The sequence below is a fragment of the Salvelinus alpinus genome, chromosome 24 (genome assembly GCF_045679555.1).
Source record: "Salvelinus alpinus chromosome 24, SLU_Salpinus.1, whole genome shotgun sequence".
Classification (NCBI taxonomy): Eukaryota; Metazoa; Chordata; class Actinopteri; order Salmoniformes; family Salmonidae; genus Salvelinus; species Salvelinus alpinus.
The window spans coordinates 22550301-22571130 of NC_092109.1; the positions used below are offsets into that span (position 1 = coordinate 22550301).

At 43.4% G+C, this 20830-nt stretch overlaps 1 protein-coding gene and 1 long non-coding RNA gene across 7 annotated transcripts in view; both read left to right on the forward strand.

Annotated features, from left to right (window-relative positions):
• The first annotated feature begins 5431 nt into the window (after positions 1–5431).
• LOC139552322 (uncharacterized) lies at positions 5432–13690 on the forward strand. The gene is made up of 2 exons (XR_011670413.1): positions 5432–12045; positions 12235–13690. It is a non-coding gene; the product is annotated as an uncharacterized lncRNA (long non-coding RNA).
• A 5882-nt stretch (positions 13691–19572) lies between these two features.
• LOC139552338 (protein PRRC2B-like) overlaps positions 19573–20830 on the forward strand; it is a 43239-nt gene continuing 41981 nt past the window's right edge. For 5 of the 6 annotated variants that reach the window (XM_071363966.1, XM_071363971.1, XM_071363970.1 and 2 more), the window contains exon 1: positions 19573–19751. The gene's annotated coding sequence lies outside the window, so the exon portion shown is untranslated. The remainder of the gene's footprint in view (positions 19752–20830) is intronic. The other variant, XM_071363968.1, reaches the window with a different exon arrangement.

The following is a 20830-nucleotide window of genomic DNA, read 5'->3' on the forward strand; positions in this document are numbered from 1 at the left end:
GTCCGATATTTAGAATTCAAGGTTCTAGCAATATTTTTTTTATTCCCTTGCCTGTTTGCCTGTGAGCCAATGCCACCGGGTTTATTAATAAGTGTATCGAAGACATTCCCAAAGTGACCGTAAGTACATATCCCAACCAGAAACCATGGATTACAGGCAAAATTTGCAATGAGCTAAAGGCTAGAGCTGTCACTTCCAAGGAGCGGGACACTAATCTGGACACTTTAAAAGAAATCCCGCTATGACCTCCGATAAACCGTAATAAAAACGTCAATACAGGCCTAAGATCGAATTCTACTAAACTCGTCGGATATGGCAGGGCTTGCAAATTATCAAAGGAAACCCAGCCGCAAACTGCCCTGTGAAGCAAATCTACCAGACGAGCTAAATTCCTAATATGTTCGCTTCGAGACAGGCAACACTGAGCCATGCATGAGAGCACCAGCTGTTCCGGAAGACTGTGTGATCTCACTCTCCGTAGCCGATGTCAGTAAGACCTTTAAACAGGTTAACATTCACAAGGCTGAAAGGCCAGAAGGATTACCAGAACGCGTACTCAGAGCATGCGCTGACCAGCTGGCATGTGTCTTCACCGATATTTTCAACTTCTCCCTGACCCAGTCTGTAATACCTACATGTTTCAAGCAGACCACCATAGTCCCTGTGCCCAAGAACACCAAGGTAACCTTTCTAAATGACCATCGCCCCGTAGCACACACACATGTAGCCATGAAACGCTTTGAAAGGCTGATCATGGCTCACATCAACACCATCATCCCAGACACCCTAGACCCACTCCGATTTGCATACTACCCCAATAGATCCACAGATGACACAATCTTTATTGCACTCAACACTGCCCTCTCCCACCTGGACAAGAGGAACACCTACATGAGAATGCTGTTCATTGACTATAGTTCAGCGTTCAACACCATAGTGCCGTCCATGCTCATCACTCCATGCTCATCCTCATCAGGACACTGGGACTGAACAAGTCCCTCTGCAACTAGGTCCTTGATTTCCTGACGGGCCGCCCCCAGGTAGTGAGGGTAGGCAACAACACATCCACCACACTGACTCTCCACCACACTGTTTGCTTACTCCCTTCCTATACTCCCTGTTCACCCACGACGGTGTGGCTGCGCACAACTCCAACACCATCATTAAGTTAGCTGACGACACAACAGTCGATCACCGACGATGATGATGAGCCTATAGAGAGTAGCTCAGTGACCTGGCAGTGTCGTGCCAGGACAACAACCTCTCTTTCAACATCAGCAAGACATTGGAGCTGACCGTGGACTAAAGAAAACGGAGGGCCATATTGACAGAGCTGTAGTGGAGCGGGTTGAGAGCATCAAGTTCCTTGGTGTCCACATCAATAAGGCATTATCATGGTCCACACACACCAACACAGTCGTGAAGAAGGCTAGACAGATCTTTAAAAAGTTATACAGCTGCGCCATTGAGAGCGTCTTGACTGGCTGCATCACCACTTGGCATGGCAACTGCTTGGCATCCAAACGCAAGGCACTACAGAGGGTAATGCGGACAGCCTAGTACATCACTGGGGCCAAGCTCCCTGCCATCGAGGACCTCTATACAAGGTGGTGTCAGAGGAAGGCCCTAAAAATGGTCAACAACTCCATCCACCCCAGTCATAGACTGTTCCTTCTGCTACCACATGGCATACGGTACCGATGCACCAAGTCTGGAACCAACAGGACCCTGAACAGCTTCCACCCCCAAGCAATAACACTGCTAAATAGTTAGTTAAATAGTTAACCAATAGCTACCTGGACTATCTGCATTGACCCTTTTTACACTAATTAATCACATGTATTTATAAAGCCCTTTTTACATCAGCAGATGTCACAAAGTGCTATTCAGAAACCCAGCCTAAAACAGCAAGAAATGCAGATGTAAAAGTACAGTGGCTAGGAAAAACTCCCGAGAAAGGCTGGAACCTAGGATGAAACCTAGAGAGGAACCAGGCTCTGAGGGGTGGCCAGTCCTTTCCTGGCTGTGGCGGATGGAGATTTTAAGAGTACATGGCCATTTAAGGCCAGATTGTTCTTCAAGATGTTCAAACGTTCATAGATGACCAGCAGGGTCAAATAATAATCACAGTGGTTGTAGACTAGAGGGTGCAACAGGTCAGTAACTCTTTTGACTCATCACGCTGCTGCTACTGTTTATTATCGGTTGCTTAGTCACATTATCCCTACCTACAGTGCCTTCAGAAAGTAATCTTACCCCTTGACTTCACACATTTTACAGCCTGAATTTAAAATGAATTAAACTTTTGTTTTCACCCATCTACACACAATATCCCATAATGACAACGTGAAAACATGTTTTTAGAAATGTTTACAAACGAATTGAAAATTAAATACAGAAATATCTAATTCACATAAGTATTCACAGTGATTACAGCGGTGAGTCTTTCTGGGTAAGTCTCTAAGAGCTTTGCACACCTGGATTGTACAATATTTGCCCATTATTATTTTTTACATTTTTCAAACTCTGTCAAATTGGTTGTAGATTTGGCTTTGTGTTTTAGCTTATTGTCCTGCTGAAGGTAAAATTAATCTCCAGTATCTGGTGGAAAGCAGACTGAACCAGCTTTTCCTCTAGAATTTTGCCTGTGCTTAGCTCCATTCTGTTTCTTTTTTATCCTGAAAAACTCCCCAGTCCTTAACGATTTCAAGTATACTCATAACATAATGCAGCCACCAGTATGCTTGAAAATATGGAGAGTGGTACTCAATAATGTGTTGTATTGGATTTGCCCCAAACATAACACTTTGTATTACAGTATTACAACACTGTTTTTGCAGTATTACTTTAGTGCCTTGTTGCAAACCGGATATATGTTTTGGAATATTGGTACAGTTGAAGTCGGAAGTTTACATACACTTAGGTTGGAGTCATTAAAACTCGTTTTTCAAACTATAGTTTTGGCATGTCGGTTAGGACATCTACTTTGTGCATGACACAAGTAATTTTCCCAACAATTGTTTATAGACAGATTATTTCTGTTATAATTCACTGTATCACAATTCCAGTGGGTCAGAAGTTTACATACACTAAGATGACTGTGCCTTTAAACAGCTTGGAAAATTCCAGAAAATGATGTCATGGCTTTAGAAGCTTCTGATAGGCTAATTGGCATCATTTGAGTCAATTGGAGGTGTACCTGTGGATGTATTTCAAGGCCTACCTTCAAACTCAGTGCCTCTTTGCTTGACATTATGGGAAAATCAAAAGAAATCAGCCAAGACCTCAGAAAAACAATTGTAGACCTCCACAAGTCTGGTTCATCCTTGGGAGCAATTTCCAAATTCCTGAAGGTACGACATTCATCTCTATAAACAATAGTACGCAAGTATAAACACCATGGGACCACGCAGCCGTCATACCGCTCAGGAAGTAGACGCGCTCTGTCTCCTAGAGATTAACGTAGTTTGCAAATCAATCCCAGAACAACAGTCAAGGACCTTGTGAAGATATTGGTGGAAACAGGCACAAAAATATCTATATCCACAGTAAAACGAGTCCTGTTTCGACATAACCTGAAAGGCCGCTCAGCAAGGAAGAAGCCACTGCTCCAAAACCGCCATAAAAAATCCAGACTAGGGTTTGCAACTGCACATGGAGACAAAGATTGTCACGTTCTGACCTTTATTTTCCTTTGTTTTTGTCTTTAGTTAGTATGGTCAGGGCGTGAGTTGGGGTGGGCAGTCTATGTTATGTGTTTCTATGTTGAGATTTGTCATTTGGCCTGATATGGTTCTCAATCAGAGGCAGGTGTTTAGCATTGTCTCTGATTGGGAACCATATTAAGGTAGCCTGTTTTCACTGTTGGTTTGTGGGTGATTGTTACTGTTCGTGTGTTCCTGTTTTCACTAGTTCGGGACTGTAGCTTCGTTGGTTTTCGTCTGTTTAGTGTTTTGTTCATATTGAGAAGTATTCTATTAAATTATGGATACGCACCACGCGCTTTGGTCCTCCTCTCCTTCTACCGACGAAAGCCATTAAAGAATCACCCACCAAAAAAGGACCAAGCAGCGTGGTAACGGGCAACAACAGCAGCGGCCGAAGACACAGGACTCCTGGACTTGGGAGGAAGTATTAAACGGTAAAGGACCCTGGGCAGAGCCAGGGGAATATCGCCGCCCCAAAGCTGAGCTGGAGGCAGCGAAAGCGGAGAGGCGGCGTTATGAGGAGCTAGCTCGGCAGCGTGAGCAGGATCTGGGTTATACTACTTGGGAGGAAATAGACAGGTGGTCGGTCGACCCAGGGAGAGTGCCGGAGACCGCCTGGGATTCGCTGGAGCAGTGCGAGGAGGGACACCGGCGAATGTAGTTAGCACGACGGCGTGGTAGGAAGCACAAGAGGCAACCCCAAAAATGTATTGGGGGGGGCTAAAGGGGAGTGTGGCGAAGTCAGGTAGGAGACCTGCCCCAACTTCCCGTGCTTACCGTGGAGAGCGAGAGTACGGGCAGACACCGTGTTATGCGGAAGAGCGCACGGTGTCTGCTGTACGTGTGCATAGCCCGGTGCGGTACATCCCAGCTCCTCGTATCGGCCGGGCTAGAGTGGGCATCGAGCCAGGTGCCATGAAGCCGGCTCAACGCGTCTGGTCTCCAGTGCGTCTCCTCGGGCCGGTGTACATGGCACCAGGCTTACGTATGGTGTCCCCCGTTCGCCAGCACAGCCCAGTGCGGGTTATTCCACCTCACCGCACTGGCCGGGCTAAGGGGAGTATTCAACCAGGTAAGGTTGGGCAGGCTCGGTGCTCAAGAGCTCCAGTACACCTTCACGGTCCGGTATATCCGGTGCCACCTCCTCGTCCCAGGCCAGCACCACCAGTGCCAACACCACGCACCAGGCTTCCTGTGCGTCTCCAGAGCCCTGTTCCTCCTCCACGCACTCGCCCTGTGGTGCGTGTCTCCAGCCCAGTACCACCAGTGCCTACACCACGCACCAGGCTTCCAGTGCGTCTCCAGAGCCCTGTTCCTCCTCCACGCACTCGGCCGGCAGTCAGGAGCCGCCAGAGCCGCCCGCCAGTCAGGAGCCGCCAGAGCCGCCCGCCAGTCAGGTGCCGCCAGAGCCGCCCGCCAGTCAGGAGCCGCCAGAGCCGCCCGCCAGTCAGGAGCCGCCAGAGTCGCCCGCCAGTCAGGAGCTGCCAGAGCCGCCCGCCAGTCAGGAGCCGCCCTCCAGGAGCCGCCCTGCAGTCATGAGCTGCCCTCCAGTCATGAGCTGCCCTCCAGTCATGAGCTGCCCTCCAGTCATGAGCTGCCCTCCAGTCATGAGCTGCCCTCCAGTCATGAACTGCCCTCCAGTCATGAGCTGCCCTTAGTCCGGAGCTGTCCTTCAGTCCGGAGCTACCTCTCAGTCCTGAGCTACCTCTCAGTCCTGAGCTACCTCTCAGTCATGAGCTACCTCTCAGTCATGAGCTACCTCTCAGTCTTGAGCTACCCCTCGGTCATGAGCTACCCCTCGGTCATGAGCTACCCCTCGGTCATGAGCTACCTCTCAGTCATGAGCTACTTCTCGGTCATGAGCTACCTCTCAGTCATGAGCTACCTCTCAGTCATGAGCTGCCCTTCAGTCCGGAGGAGTTTCCTCAGTCATGAGGCGCCCCTCAGTCCAGAGGTGCTCCTCAGTCCAGTGGGGACTTTTGTTACGGTTCCTAGGCCAAGGTCGGCGGCGAGGGTCGCCACTCAAGGAACGCTAAGGAGGTGGACAAAGACAATGGTGGAGTGGGGTCCACGTCCAGAGCCACCACGCGGACAGATGCCCACCCAGACCCTCCCCTATAGGTTTAGGTTGTGCGGTCGGAGTCCGCACCTTGGGGGGGGGGGTGGTACTGTCACGTTCTGACCATAGTTCTTTTGTGTTTTCTTGTTTTAGTGTTGGTCAGGATGTGAGCTGGGTGGGCATTCTATGTTTTGTGTTTCTATGTTGGGTTTGTTGTTTGGCCTAATATGGTTCTCAATCAGAGGCAGGTGTTTGTCATTGTCTCTGATTGGGAACCATATTAAGCAAAAACATCTCAATTTAATTTAGTTTCAATTCAGGCTGGAAGACAACAAAATGTGGAAAAAATCAAGGGTTGTGAAGGCACTGTATATGTACATACAGTATCTACCTCAATGACCTCGGACCCCTGCACATCAACTTGGTACTGGTACCCTGTGTATATAGCCAAGTTATCGTTAATCGTTGTGTATTTATTCCTTGTGTTATTATTTTTATATTATTTATATATTTTTTTCTCTTGCACTGTTGGGAAGGGCCCGTAAGTAATCATTTCACTGTTAGCCTACACCTGTTGATTTGATTTGATTTACAATGAAATGCCTAACTTGCAAGCCCTACCCAACAGTGCAATATTCAATATCAAAATAGTATAACTAATAGAAGTCTTTGGCAATTGTTTGGGCCTTCCTCAGACACCGCCTGGCATGTATGACCTGGATGGCTGGGAGCTCACCCCCAGTTCACACCACTCTCTTTAGGGGCTCCGGTCGAGGGTGGTGCAGTTGCCATATCAGGATGCTCTCGATGGTGCAGCTGTAAAAGTTCCTTAGGATCTGAGGGGCCATACCAAATCGTTTCAGCCTCCTGAGGGAGAAGAGGTGCTGCCGTGCGTTCTTCATGACTGTGCTGGCGTGAGAGGACCATGTTCAGTCCTCAGTGATGTGGACACCAAGAAACTTTAAGCTCTTGACCCTCTCCACTGCGGCCCCGTCGATGTGGATGGGGTTGTGCACCCACCCCTGATTCCTGTAGTCCACAATCAGCTCTTTGGTTTTGCTGACATTGAGGGATAGGTTGTTGTCCTGGCACCATACTGCAAGGTCTCTGACCTCCTCCCTGGTGATCAGGCCTACCACCGTCATGTCATCAGGAAACTTGATGATGGCACTGGAGTTATGAGTGGCCACATGTCATCTGACTTATGGACCATAAAATAGATTGACTCCAGATTTTGTATATAGACTTAATGAATTAGTCTCTAATGAATTTGAGAATGATTCATTGTTACATTTCAAGTCGGCCACGTTACACCACTAGATATCACCATATCACATCAGGGTTATAAGAACTGAACCGATGGACCTGATGGGGCCATGAAATGTCAAACTTATGTATGTCCTTAGAATCTGTGGAAATATAAAGTCACTGCAACCTTAGATGGCTGCACAAGAACAGTTGTTGGCACTATAGATGTAATTGGCACCAGTGGTCCCATAGGATACTAGAGCAATGACCTCTGATAAACCATTAAACAATAAAAACATCAATACAGCCCTAAGATTGAATCCTACTACACCGGCTCTGATGCTCGTCGGATGTGGCAGGGCTTGCGAACTATTATGGACTACAAAGGGAACACCTATGTGAGAATGCTGTTCATTGACCACAGCTCAGCGTTCAACACCATATTGCCCACAAAGCTCATCACTAAGCTAAGGACACTGGGACTAAACACCCCCCCTCCGCAACTGGATCCTGGACTTCCTGACGGGCCGCCCCCACGTGGTAAGGGTAGGCAACAACACATCTGGGGCCCCTCAGGGGTGCGTGCTTAGTCTCCTCCTGTACTCCCTGTTCACCCATGCCTGCTTGACCAAGCACGACTCCAACACCATCATTAAGTTTGCTGACGACACAACAGTGGTAGGCCTGATCATCGACAACGATGAGACAGATTATAGGGAGGACAACTTTGATAGTGCTACTGATAGTAGTGGTGGCGCTTGGCTTGCTTGTGTAAATACAGCATACACAAGATTCTATAATAGAATTGTGTTATTTGACATGTCAAATTTAAAGCTTATTTAGCATGTCAAATAGTGTTATATGACGTGTATCTTTTTTGACACACAAAGACCCAAAAGGTGTTCAATGTGCCTATTTTGGTCTATTTTTACCTCTTAATTTCACCTACTGTTCTAACTTGGTGGTGTACATGTAGCCTATAAGCTGTTTTAGAGAAATGTAATAATCAAATAATGTGAGAGCTTTCATTGACTGTTTATACGCCCCCTTTATTTATCCTATGGTTCTGACTTGTTGTACAGGGAGTACACTGTATGAACGGCCCATGTTCTGAATTCTGTCGCTGTACATTTCAAAGGTGCTGAACAAATAGTTATATTGACTATGTCCGATGTCACTCGCTCATTAATGTCTTAATCGAAATTACGGATTGCCTCTTATCCGCTTGTCATCCCCTTATGCCATAGTACAGGTAGAAGGTAGTGCAGGTAGAAACCACATTTGTTCAAGCAAGTCAGCCATACAGTGGCTTGCGAAAGTATTCACCCCCCTTTGTCACGCCCTGGTTATAGAGAGGTTTTTTATTCTCTATTTTGGTTAGGCCAGGGTGTGACTAGGGTGGGCAGTCTATGTTCTTTTTTCTATGTTGTTGGTTTTCTATGTGTTTGGCCTGGTGTGGTTCCCAATCAGAGGCAGCTGTCTATCGTTGTCTCTGATTGGGAGCCATACTTAGGTAGCCTGTTTTCTCTTTTTGTGTTGTGGGTGACTAATTTCTGTTTAGTGTGTGTTGCACCTGACGGAGCGGTTTCGGTTGTCACTTTGTTGTTTTGCATTTTAGTGTTCAGTTTCTATTAAACATGACGAACACTTACCACGCTGCGTTTTGGTCTTCACCTTCTTCCGACGACAGCCGTGACACCCTTGGCATTTTTCCTATTTTGTTGCCTTACAACCTGGAATTAAAATAGATTTTTGGGGGGGTTTGTATCATTTGATTTACACAACATGCCTACCACTTTGAAGAGGCAAAATGTTTTTTCTTGTAAAACAAACAAGAAATAAGACCAAAAAACTAAAAACTTGAGCTTGCATAACTATTCACCTCCCCAAAGTCAATACTTTGTAGAGCCACCTTTTGCAGCAATTACAGCTGCAAGTCTCTTATGGTATGTCTCTATAGCTTGGCACATCTAGCCACTGGGATTTGTACCCATTCTTCAAGGCAAAACTGCTCCAGCTCATTCAAGTTGGATGGGTTCCACTGGTGTACAGCAATCTTTAAGTCATATCACAGATTCTCAATTGGATTGAGGTCTGGGCTTTGACTAGGCCATTCCTAGACATTTAAATGTTTTCCCTTAAACCACTCGAGTGTTGCTTTAGCAGTATGCTTAGGGCCATTGTCCTGCTGGAAGGTGAACCTCCATCCCAGTCTCAAATCTCTGGAAGACTGAAACAGGTTTCCCTCAAGAATTTCCCTGTATTTAGCGGAATCATCATTCCTTCCATTCTGACCAGTTTCCCAGTCCCTGCCGATGGAAAAACATCCCCACAGCAGGATGGTGCCACCACCATGCTTCACTGTGGGGATGGAGTTCTCGGGGTGATGAGAGGTGTTGGGTTTGTGCCAGACATAGCATTTTCCTTGATGGTCAAAAAGCTCAATTTTAGTCTCATCTGACCAGAGTACCTTCTTCCATATGTTGGGGAGTCTCCCACATGCCTTTTGGCGAACACCAAACATGTTTGCTTATTTTTTTCTTTAAGCAATGGCTTTTTTCTGGCCACTCTTCTGTAAAGCCCAGCTCTGTGGAGTGTACGGCTTAAAGTGGTCCTATGGACAGATACTCCAATCTCCGCTGTGGAGCTTTGCAGCTCCTTCGGGGTTATCTTTGGTCTCTTTGTTGCCTCTCTGATTAATACCATCCTTGCCTGGTCTGTGAGTTTTGGTGGGCAGCCCTCTCTTGGCAGATTTGTTGTGGTGCCATATTTTACCATTTTTTTAAATAATGGCTTTAATGGTGCTCCGTGGAATGTTCAAAGTTTCGGATATTTTTTTATAACCCAACCCTGAACTGTACTTCTCCACAACTTTGTCCCTGACCTGTTTGGAGAGCTCCTTGGTCTTCATAGTGCTGCTTGCTTGATGGTGCCCCTTGCTTAGTGGTGTTGCAAACTCTTGGGCCTTTCATAACAGGTGTACAGTGTATATATACTGTAATGTGACAGATGATGTGAAACTTAGATTGCACACAGGTGGACTTTATTTTACAAATTATGTGACTTCTGAATGTAATTGGTTGCACCAGATCTTATTTAGGGGCTTCATAGCAAAGGGGTGAATACATATGCACACACCACTTTTCAGTTTTTTATTTTTTGTAATTTTTTGAAATAAGTAATTTTTTTCATTTCACTTCACCAATTTGAACTATTTTGTGTATGTCCATTACATGAAATCCAAATAAAAATCAATTTAAATTACAAGTTGTAATGCAACAAAATAGGAAAAATGCCAAGGGGAGTGAATACTTTTGCAAGACACCGTATCAGCGATGTTTTTTTTAAAGGCAATAAATGAGGCTGAATGATCTGTTTCGCTGCCAGACAAGGCTCCGCTGAAAGCCAAGTGTAGCAGTGGTAAGGTGTTGGGAGTCTGCTGTTGGGACAGCTTTATGTATGCCCTAAAAGTTTATGGGTATCGTTTGTCACTGTTATAGTGCAATTCATGTATTGTTTAGTGTTGTGTTGTGTCGTGGCTTTGCTGGCATGCATCCCAAGTAATTTTTTTTGCCCCACCAAGATTTACATGCTAAACTCGCCACTGCCTACAGCACTAGACTAAACTTAACGTGTGTCATCCTTGTGGTATTGAGAGATAAACATGGTAATGCATTCACTGATTGCAGATAATTCCTAGATGATAGAGCGCTTGCTTTGTTATCCAACTGATTTTGCATCCTTTCTGACATCCTGTGAACCCCATTCATTGCTGCTCGCGGCTATATTTCGTTATCTTTTTCTCTCACATTGCTCATGTTCACATACCTATGTTACAGTTGTCTAACGCTATCACAAGGAGATCATTTGAGAGATGATTTGCCTTTGTTACCAATGCCTGGGCGCGTGTTCTGAAACAGCTGGTGACAACTCTGTCCCACTTTAAATTACAGTTTTTCTCAATTGCTAAAACACTAAAACCCATTGGCTGAACAAAGTTCTCAGTTGCCTGGACTCATTTAGCTAATTATGCAGTCTGTTGTCAATACCTTAAACCATTTCACATGGTAAAACACAATTTGCAGATCTCACTTAGACTTTTCAGCAAAACTCTAAACACATTCTCATTCTCAAAACACATTCTGCACTCTAATGCACATGTCATCCATACCGGTAAACACAAGTGGCAACAATCAAATACAAATAGAGAACACATGTCATTGATTGAACACAACCACTCAAAATTGATTTAACCTGTTTCAAATGATGCGACACAACCAATATAAGCCAGTTCAGAGAGCAAACAGGTTGTTGAAGGTGGGAAGGAGAAAGTCTGAGAATGGATAGAAGAAACAATGTGAGAGGACGAGGACAAGTGCGTATGCGAGATGGGCGACGAGGAGGAAGAGGAGGAGGAGGGCAAGAAAGAGGAAGAGGAGGACGAAGAGGAAGACAAAGAGTGGAAATATCTGATGAAAGCAACAGTTATAGACCATGTTCTTGTCCATGGACTGACAATGAGGGAAGCAGGACTTAGAGTGCAACCCAATTTGAGCCAATTTTCTGTGTCCACCATAGTAAGGACATTCAGAGAAGAGAACAGGAACAGTATACTACTGTATTTTTGTAATTGCAAATTTACTGTACTACACTATATGCAGCTGTTTCAATAGACATCGGTAAAGTTAATCACTGTATGTATTGTACTGCATAAATATGTTTTGTAACTGCAGAACTACTTTTTGTAGAATTGCAAGGCTGCCACATGCAGGTGGAAGAACAGCTATATTCACTCGGGAGCAAGAGGCCGTTATAGTTGGCATGGTCCTTCAAGATAATGCAATACGACTCAGAGAAATCCAGGAACGAGTGATACAAGACAACACACACTTCCAGGGAATCGACAGTGTGAGCATTTCCACAATTGACCGTGTCCTCCATCGTAACAGGATGCGAATGAAACAAGTATACAGAGTACCTTTTGAGCGCAACTCACCAAGGGTGAAAGAACTGCGAGCTCAGTATGTGCAAGTAAGTGTACATTCAGAAACATTTACTGTAATCCAGATTGTCTACAGTACTAACACATACTATGTGAATGAATTACTCTTCAGTACATACAATGTATGTGAATCAGAAGCCTAATTGTACTCTACAGTATAGCACTGTCTCTGTACGACTTACAAAATCCTACATACAGTATATTGTATTTCTACACAGACAATATTTGACTTGGAATCCTTGGACAGAACCCATGAGTTCATCTTTGACGATGAAGCAGGCTTCAATCTAACAAAGAGGAGAAGGAGAGGCCGAAACATGATTGGACAGCTGGCCATTGTTGAAGTCCCTGGTCAACGAGGTGGCAATGTCACAATCTGTGCTGCTATCAGCAACCATGGTGTTCTACATCACCATGTTACACTCGGGCCATATAACACCCAGCACCTTCTAAGATTTATTGCCAATATAAGAGATGTTTTATTTGAGCAGCAGGTTCAAGAGCAGCAGGGTCAAGAGCTAAATGAGAATCCCATTCCCACCCATGTGATAGTGTGGGACAATGTCAGTTTCCACCGAGCTGCTCAGGTAAGGGAATGGTTTAACATCAATGGGCAGTTTATGAACTTGTACCTCCCTCCATACTCGCCTTTCCTGAATCCGATTGAGGAGTTTTCTCCTCTTGGAGATGGAAAGTGTATGATAGACAACCCTACACCAGAGTAAATCTGCTGCAAGCCATGGATTTAGCCTGTGGTGATATAGGTGAGGAATCATGTCAGGGCTGGATACGGCACACAAGAGGCTTCTTCCCCCGTTGCCTCAGGAGGAACAATATTGCTTGTGATGTCGACGAAGTGCTCTGGCCTGACCCAGCCCAAAGACAAGAAGAAGCACATTGATCACATGTTTACTCCTTTGATTTTTGTCCCTTTTAGTATTGTATACTGTAGTACAGTGCATTGTATATACTGTACAATGGACAAATTGTATGGCCCTGAACATTGTGCTTTCCATTTATTAACAGTACTGACTGCTCAATAGATTTTGACTGTTTGCAGGTTCATATCAACAAAGAACAAGAATTACAGTATCACAGAGACAAAGGACAAGTTTGTGAGATGCAGGGTATAGTACTGTAAAAATAGGGGTACAAGGAGGAGGAAGAACAAAAAAACAAATTGCAAAGAGCAAAGCAGAGTAGTAATTTCTGATCAATTTTGAGCTACTATGATAGAACATGTTTTCGTTCATCAAAAGACAATGACGAAAAATATGAATATTTTTTTAGATAAAAAATGTACTTCTCCCTGAGAATTGTATGTTTTGAACAATGTGTTTTCTATTTTTCGGTGTATTGTTTACTGACTGCTTGAGAGTGTATATCATTTTGATTACTTTGTTTATGATTTGAGAGCTGTGTTTGATTTTGAACACAGGTAAAACTGTTTTGAGGCGAATGTTTCATTTTGCGAGAGGAGTCAGAGGTTATGTAAATAGTGCTTGAAGATGAGGTTTTGTTTTGAATGTTTTCAGGAAATGGAGCAATGTTTCAGAAATTGTGTTTTAGCAATTGAGAAAAACTGTAATCACTTATAAAGCATTCGTAGAGTGCATTCGTTGATTTACAAATAATTGAAAAGCAAAATCATACTACATAAACTTTTTTCTCAGACTTCCTTTTTTCATGATCTATTTACTTCTCTACCCATTTCTCACTTTCTTCTTCTCTATCTGCATGGTGAGCTTGCTTCTCTCTCCCCACTTTTTCTCTCTTCCTGTTAGTTTTAGAGTTCCTGTTCTATGAATAATACCCACATTATGAAGGCCATCCTTTACTGAGAGGTCCTTTCAGCCCATTCATACTACATCTGCTAGCGTAGGCCACATAACACCATCATACATCACCTCCAGATCTCTTACTCATAATGTTCAGAATTAATCATTCAACAATGAGCCAACGCAATTACACCACTGATAACATGCAAAGCATTTCCTACAGATCCACTTCAAACGGCCCAGTGAAAAGCAGCTGAGAGAGAGAGAGAGAGAGAGAGAGGTGTCCTTCAGGGGGTTCAGTTGCTGTCTGGCAGTAATGTTAGCCATAAAATGAGGGACAGTGTCTGACAGACCAACCAGGGACAATAATATAAATCTCTACAATATACATTATCTTGGAAATATATTGTACCAAGTGAGCCAGATTAACCTGGGAAACTTTGGCTCTAGTGTGTAACTTCAAGTCTCTTTCACAGTGTTGTCATTGTCCTATCCTTCTTTGTCTCCTACTAGTATCCAGGCAGCTGTCAGCTCCCACTCCCTGATAACAATAGTGGTCAAGTATCCTTTGCTCAGTCTGTGGTCCAGCCCTGACTCAGCACTCTATTAATACTGCTTATCGAGATCCTATACCCCAAAACTAACTGCATCAAACACACACACACACACACACACACATATACACAAGCATAAGCCAGCATTAATTTCAGTTCGGTTTAGAATAAAAACCTACAGCAATAATGACAGTATTGATTAACCCAATAACTGTGTCAGTATTTCATGAGTTGAAAATGAGTGTTTCATTCATTTAATTTAATTATTGATTTATTTCATAAAAGGTAGTTTATGGACAGAATTACATCTAGAAATGTGTAGTTACATCACATTGTTGCAACAAAAAAAAGACAACTCTTTCTTTATTGACATCGCTTATAGCCTGATATCTGTAGGCATACTTACTGCATCTAAAAGGGAAGTGAAAGGAGTTAAACACCCCTCTGACTCATCATCAGACATGTTTATGCAGCCGTGCAATAGGCTTTCTTGCCTAACGTAACTGAGAGAGGAAGTAGCTGTTTTCCTCTGTCTTGACCATATTCTGAAATACTTTTTTTCAGAGCATTTCTGCCATATTCAAGCAGGACGTAAAACAGATGCTGTGGATTGCACCAATCCTAATACAGAGTCCCGTATTCATTTGAACAGGAAAAATAATTGGTAAAGTGTCAATGTCTAAAATTACACAATTCTGGTTATTTTTTATGATGGAATAGGTTTTGATATTATGTGACTAAAACTGTATGTTCTCCATCTCCCAGTATTCCCTCCCAATGCTAAAAGGGTTTCTGTCTTCAACTTTTCATCTCTGGTTAGAGACCAATCCATCAATTTACCCCTCAGAGCAGGGAAAGGAAATAACACCTTCTTCACACATTAATGACAAAACATTGATGAGTGCATGTGGGCAAATGCCAAAGCCTGTGAGTCAAAACAAGGTTTGGCATTTAAATGCTTGTCTAGTTATTCAAATTTCTTGATAAGTGCGCTCTCTAGTGGACATTCTAAGCTCTTACACTATGAGACTGGTTCTCAATCAATGAGAGAATCTCAGTTGCATACTCTTCGTGTCCTCTCCTCGCCTCCTTCTCAAAACCCATTAGATGAGAAAGCCAGAGGCCTGACCTTCTCCTCCAATGGTTTTTGAGAAGGAGGCGAGGAGAGAGGAGAGAGGACACGAGGAGTATGCAATTGAGATTCTCCCTATATGTGAGCTGGTACAATGCTGGCAAATTACTGTTATTGCTCTGAAATATCGATGTGTTGGTCTTTTAATTTGGATTTGTAAGTACTGTGTACCTTTATGTCTCAGTACAAGTATTGATCGATAGTTAGTTTCAGTATGCGGTCAAAATAAAGGCCATGTGAGACTGGTCATGATACGTGCCATACACTGATAGTAGTATACCCAAGGTTTCTTTCTACTCAACCAGATGCTTCTATGGATGAGTCATAAAGGTCAGTCTTCACAATGACATTGTAAACAACCGTCCTCATCGCACACCCTGACACAGACATACTCATGGATGGACTCAAAGACACACACACGCAGACGCACACACACACACCACAAAAAAATATGCACACACAGATGTGGGCACACAGATACACACACACAAATAAACACACCTCTTCACTGGATTGAGTGACCTAAAATCTAATCAACCTGTACTCCAAAAAATAACTGCATTCATTAGTTCCACGCTCACAATCACAAGGCTTCAAAAGCTGTCCAAGTAAGATTCGTAGACAATGACTGGATTCTGCTCTAAATCATAATCTGAAAGAACATAAGCAAGTACAACATCACAAGACACATAAGGTAGTCACACACACACACACACACACACACACACACACACACACACACACACACACACACACACACACACACACACACACACACACACACACACACACACACACACACACACACACACACACACACACACACACACACACACACACACACAGAGAGAGAGAAGAAGAAGAAGAAGTGAACCCAGCCATGTTAGTAGATACCCTTAGCACATCCACCTATCCCAGCTGCCTTTGGGAAGTAGTGGAGATTATTTTGCACCCTGGGGTCAATGGTATTACCCTGGTCATTGTCTACCTCGCTCTTCTTACCCTCCAGTCACTCAATGCCTCCATTGTAAATACATGTATTCTGCTCACTGGAGATGGATTGTTGGCATCAGGTTTGGCATTATTTACCAATATAGTTATTAAAATTCATGTGATACAGTGCTGTTGGCTGCAGTTTGTGTTGTCCACCACTGAACTTGATATTGGAGCCACAGCAGTCAAGGGTAAGATTTCTGTCATTGGTCGAATAGACTGAGCAAAGCATTGGTACTGACTCATTGATCTTTATGAAAACAGTGTTTTTGCCCATGAATCAAGACATAATTTTTTTTAAAGTAGAGGATAGACAGGTTTTCCACAAGAAACATGACATGTTTTAATGCAAGAAACTATCCTCCTTTTCAACACCAAATTATTAAAAAGAAATACAACCTAGAGAAGAACCTAAGGGAAAACCAATCACAAAAGTGATATTACTTTAGCCTACGTTGCTTGCAACCAAACAACAGTTCATACAGTTTACTGTAACTCAAATGCAATGTCCTAAAAAGGACACCAGCAGAGCCATGTATTTAGCAGTGGTGGAAAAAGTACCCAATTGTCATGCTTGAGTAAAAGAAAGATACCTTAAAACGAAATGACTCAAGTAAAAGTGAAAGTCACCCAGTAAAATACTACTTGGGTAAAAGTCTAAAAGTATTTGGTTTTAAATGTGCTTAAGTATCAAAAGTAAATGTAATTGCTAAAATATACTTAAGTATCAAAAGTAAAAGTAAAAGTATAAATCATTTCTTATATCAAACAAACCAAACGGCACGGTTTTCTTGATTCTTTAAATTAACGGATAGCCAGGGGCACACTTCAACACTCAAGACATAATTTACCAACAAAGCATTTGTGTTTCCTAAGTCTGCCAGATACGATGCAGTAGGTGATAGCTCCCTATTAATATTACATGGGGAATTATGTACAGTCGTGGCTAAAAGTTTTCAGAATGACACAAATATTATTTTTCACAAAGTCTGCTGCCTCAGTTTGTATGATGGCAATTTGCATATACTCCAGAATGTTATGAAGAGAGATCAGATGAATTGCAATTAATTGCAAAGTCCCTCTTTGCCATGCAAATGAACTGAATCCCCAAAAAACATTTCCACTACATTTCAGCCCTGCCACAAAAGACCAGCTGACATCATGTCAGTGATTCTCTCGTTAACACAGGTGTGAGTGTTGACGAGGACAAGGCTGGAGATCACTCTGTCATGCTGATTGAGTTCGAATAACAGACTGGAAGCTTCAAAAGGAGGGTGGAGCTTGGAATCATTATTCTTCCTCTGTCAATCACGGTTACCTGCAAGGAAACACGTGCCGTCATCATTGCTTTGCACAAAGAGGGCTTCACAGGCAAGGATATTGCTGCCAGTAAGATTGCACCTAAATCAACCATTTATCGGATCATCAAGAACTTCAAGGAGAGAGGTTAAATTGTTGTGAAGAAGGCTTCAGGGCGCCCAAGAAAGTCCAGCAAGCGCCAGGACCGTCTCCTAAAGTTGATTCAGCTGCGGGATCGGGGCACCACCAGTACAGAGCTTGCTCAGGAATGGCAGCAGACAGGTGTGAGTGCATCTGCACGCACAGTGAGGCGAAGACTTTTGGAGGATGGCCTGGTGTCAAGAAGGGCAGCAAAAAAGCCACTTCTCTCCAGGAAAAACATCAGGGACAGACTGATATTCTGCAAAAGGTACAGGGATTGGACTGCTGATGACTGGGGTAAAGTCATTTTCTCTGATGAATCCCCTTTCCGATTGTTTGGGGCATCCGGAAAAAAGCTTGTCTGGAGAAGACAAGGTGAAGCTACCATCAGTCCTGTGTCATGCCAACAGTAAAGCATCCTGTGGGGTTGCTTCTCAGCCAAGGGAGTGGGCTCACTCACAATTGTGCCTAAGAACACAGCCATGAATAAGGAATGGTACCAACACATCCTCCGAGAGCAACTTCTCCCAACCATCCAGGAACAGTTTGGTGACGAACAATGCCTTTTCCAGCATGATGGAGCACTTTGCCATAAGGCAAAGTGGCTCGGGGAAAAAAACATCAATATTTTGGGTCCATGGCCAGGAAACTCCTCAGACCTTAATCCCATTGAGAACTTGTGGTCAATCCTCAAGAGGCGGGTGGACAAACAAAAACCCACAAATTCTTACAAACTCCAAGCATTGATTATGCAAGAATGGGCTGCCATCAGTCAGGATGTGGCCCAGAAGTTAATTGACAGCATGCCAGAGCGGATTGCAGAGGTCTTGAAAAAGAATGGTCAACACTGCAAATATTGACTCTTTGCAACAACTTCATGTAATTGTCAATAAAAGCCTTTGACACTTATGAAATGCTTGTAATTATACTTCAGTATTCCATAGTAACATCTGACAAAAATATCTAAAGACACTGAAGCGGCAAACTTTGTGGAAATTAATATTTGTGTCATTCTCAAAACTTTTGTCCACGACTGTACTGTAAGTGAATGTCTATAATTCTCAAAGTCGGTCTAACGCTGTTAAATATATGGCTCTGGACACCAGGTATCGCTGTTACATTCGTCACGTCATATCCGTGTACAGCCACACCAGAGTCGACGAGAGCAAGGACGAAGATGTTTATAACTAACCCAAGACAGTTAATCTGTGTCGTTTATAGTGGGAGCAAATGAAGCATAGTGGGTTGAACAAGCAAGGAGGTGGCCAAAGCCATGCACAAGCTAGTTAGATCCTATTGGCGCGTTGTAGGATATATTTGCATATTTCGGTTAGGGAACGTCTACTCTGTGAAGTGCGCGTGTGCACAAACTCAATTCGACCTTGCACTCCTTCTGAACAACGCATTTTTTAAAGTGTGAAGTCTATACCTAGTGCCCTGTATTCATAACACATTCTAGTTTTGAGAACAGAAAATCTATTGAGAGCAAATGTTTTATCGATTAAAAAATTAGCAGAATGTCGTTCCAGTTTCAACTAGTTCCATCCTCTCCCACTACCCGCGACTGCACTTCCTCTCACTACCATATTTGGTGGTGAGAAAACGTTCTAAGCGGATGCTTCAGCTTTATAGCCCCTGTGGCGTGTCTGGGTTACCGCTTCTGTCTGTGGCAAGGAATTTCATTTTCAGGCCGGGTAGGTTGCCCACCAACAACATAAGTAAACGGGAAAATAGAATAAGAATAGGCAGCACAATCGCCAGCCATCCTTTGAAGCAACGTAATCTTTCGGAAATAAATCGCCATTATTGATCACAATAAATAATAACAAGTAAAATCGGTGAGTTATGAATGTATGTGTGAACTGTTTTGCAGGGACTTCACCAACTGCCCAGTTTTATTGTTGCTTTGTTCTGTGCAGCAGCCATTTTTAATCGCCTTGTTCTGTAGTCATCGCCGCCTTCCGTGGTTCTGAAATTTGGCAAACTGCTAAAATAATGTTTCGTTTGTGCACTACTGTCACCTGAAAGTGAAGGGTTTCGTGTGTTCTCTAAAACGCCAAATTGCTGCTTTTTCTGGGATTTGTTTTTGGAATTCCAGACAGGAACCTCAGTTGATTGGCCGTCTCGAAATCTTAGCTAGCTAACGTTAGTTGCTAGACTAGCTAACTTGACATCTAGCTTAACCAGTTTGGTGTCAATGTTATTATTTTGACTAAAATGTGAGTTATTATATCAATACTTAATCATGGTGGTTTTGATTAAGAACTAATGGCCATTTCAATTTGGCCGTGAACTCGCAGACAAAATACGCAATCAATGTTTACATACTCAGTGATACTAGGCAGACTACCAAGCGGGTACTACTAGCTAGCTAATTCAGCAGAGATGGCTACTGTCAAATTTGACTTGTCCGTGGTTTAAAACCCTCTGAACTAATATTGCGTAGGTAACGTGTATCAACGAGGTTTTGCAATAGCTAGTTAGAATACGCAGAAAATGGTTAGCTAGCAAACGAATCATGGTTAGCCAGTTAACACAGAAAACAGGCCTTTGTGGTTAGGTAGCTGTGTTCCTACGTTTTTATTCTTAAAATCTGTTGCGATTAACCCGTTTGTTTCTGATTTATTTTTATTCCCTTTGAAAATATTTGACTGCTAGCTCTTCTTGCACAACCACTTTAGTGCACAAACAACAGCTAGCTAGCAGCTAGGCTATAGAAATGTCTGTCTGTTTGTAGGCTAACTCAGGGGTTCTCCAACTTTCTGGGATCGGGGACACCTTTTGTGATAACAAATTCATCAAATACCCCCTCATAATCAAGTTGATAGAAAAATAGCATACAATAAGGAACATTTTTAAGGCCAGCCACTTGAGTCCTGGCATCAGAGAATGTTGCTCTTTTCAAGCGAAGTTCCTG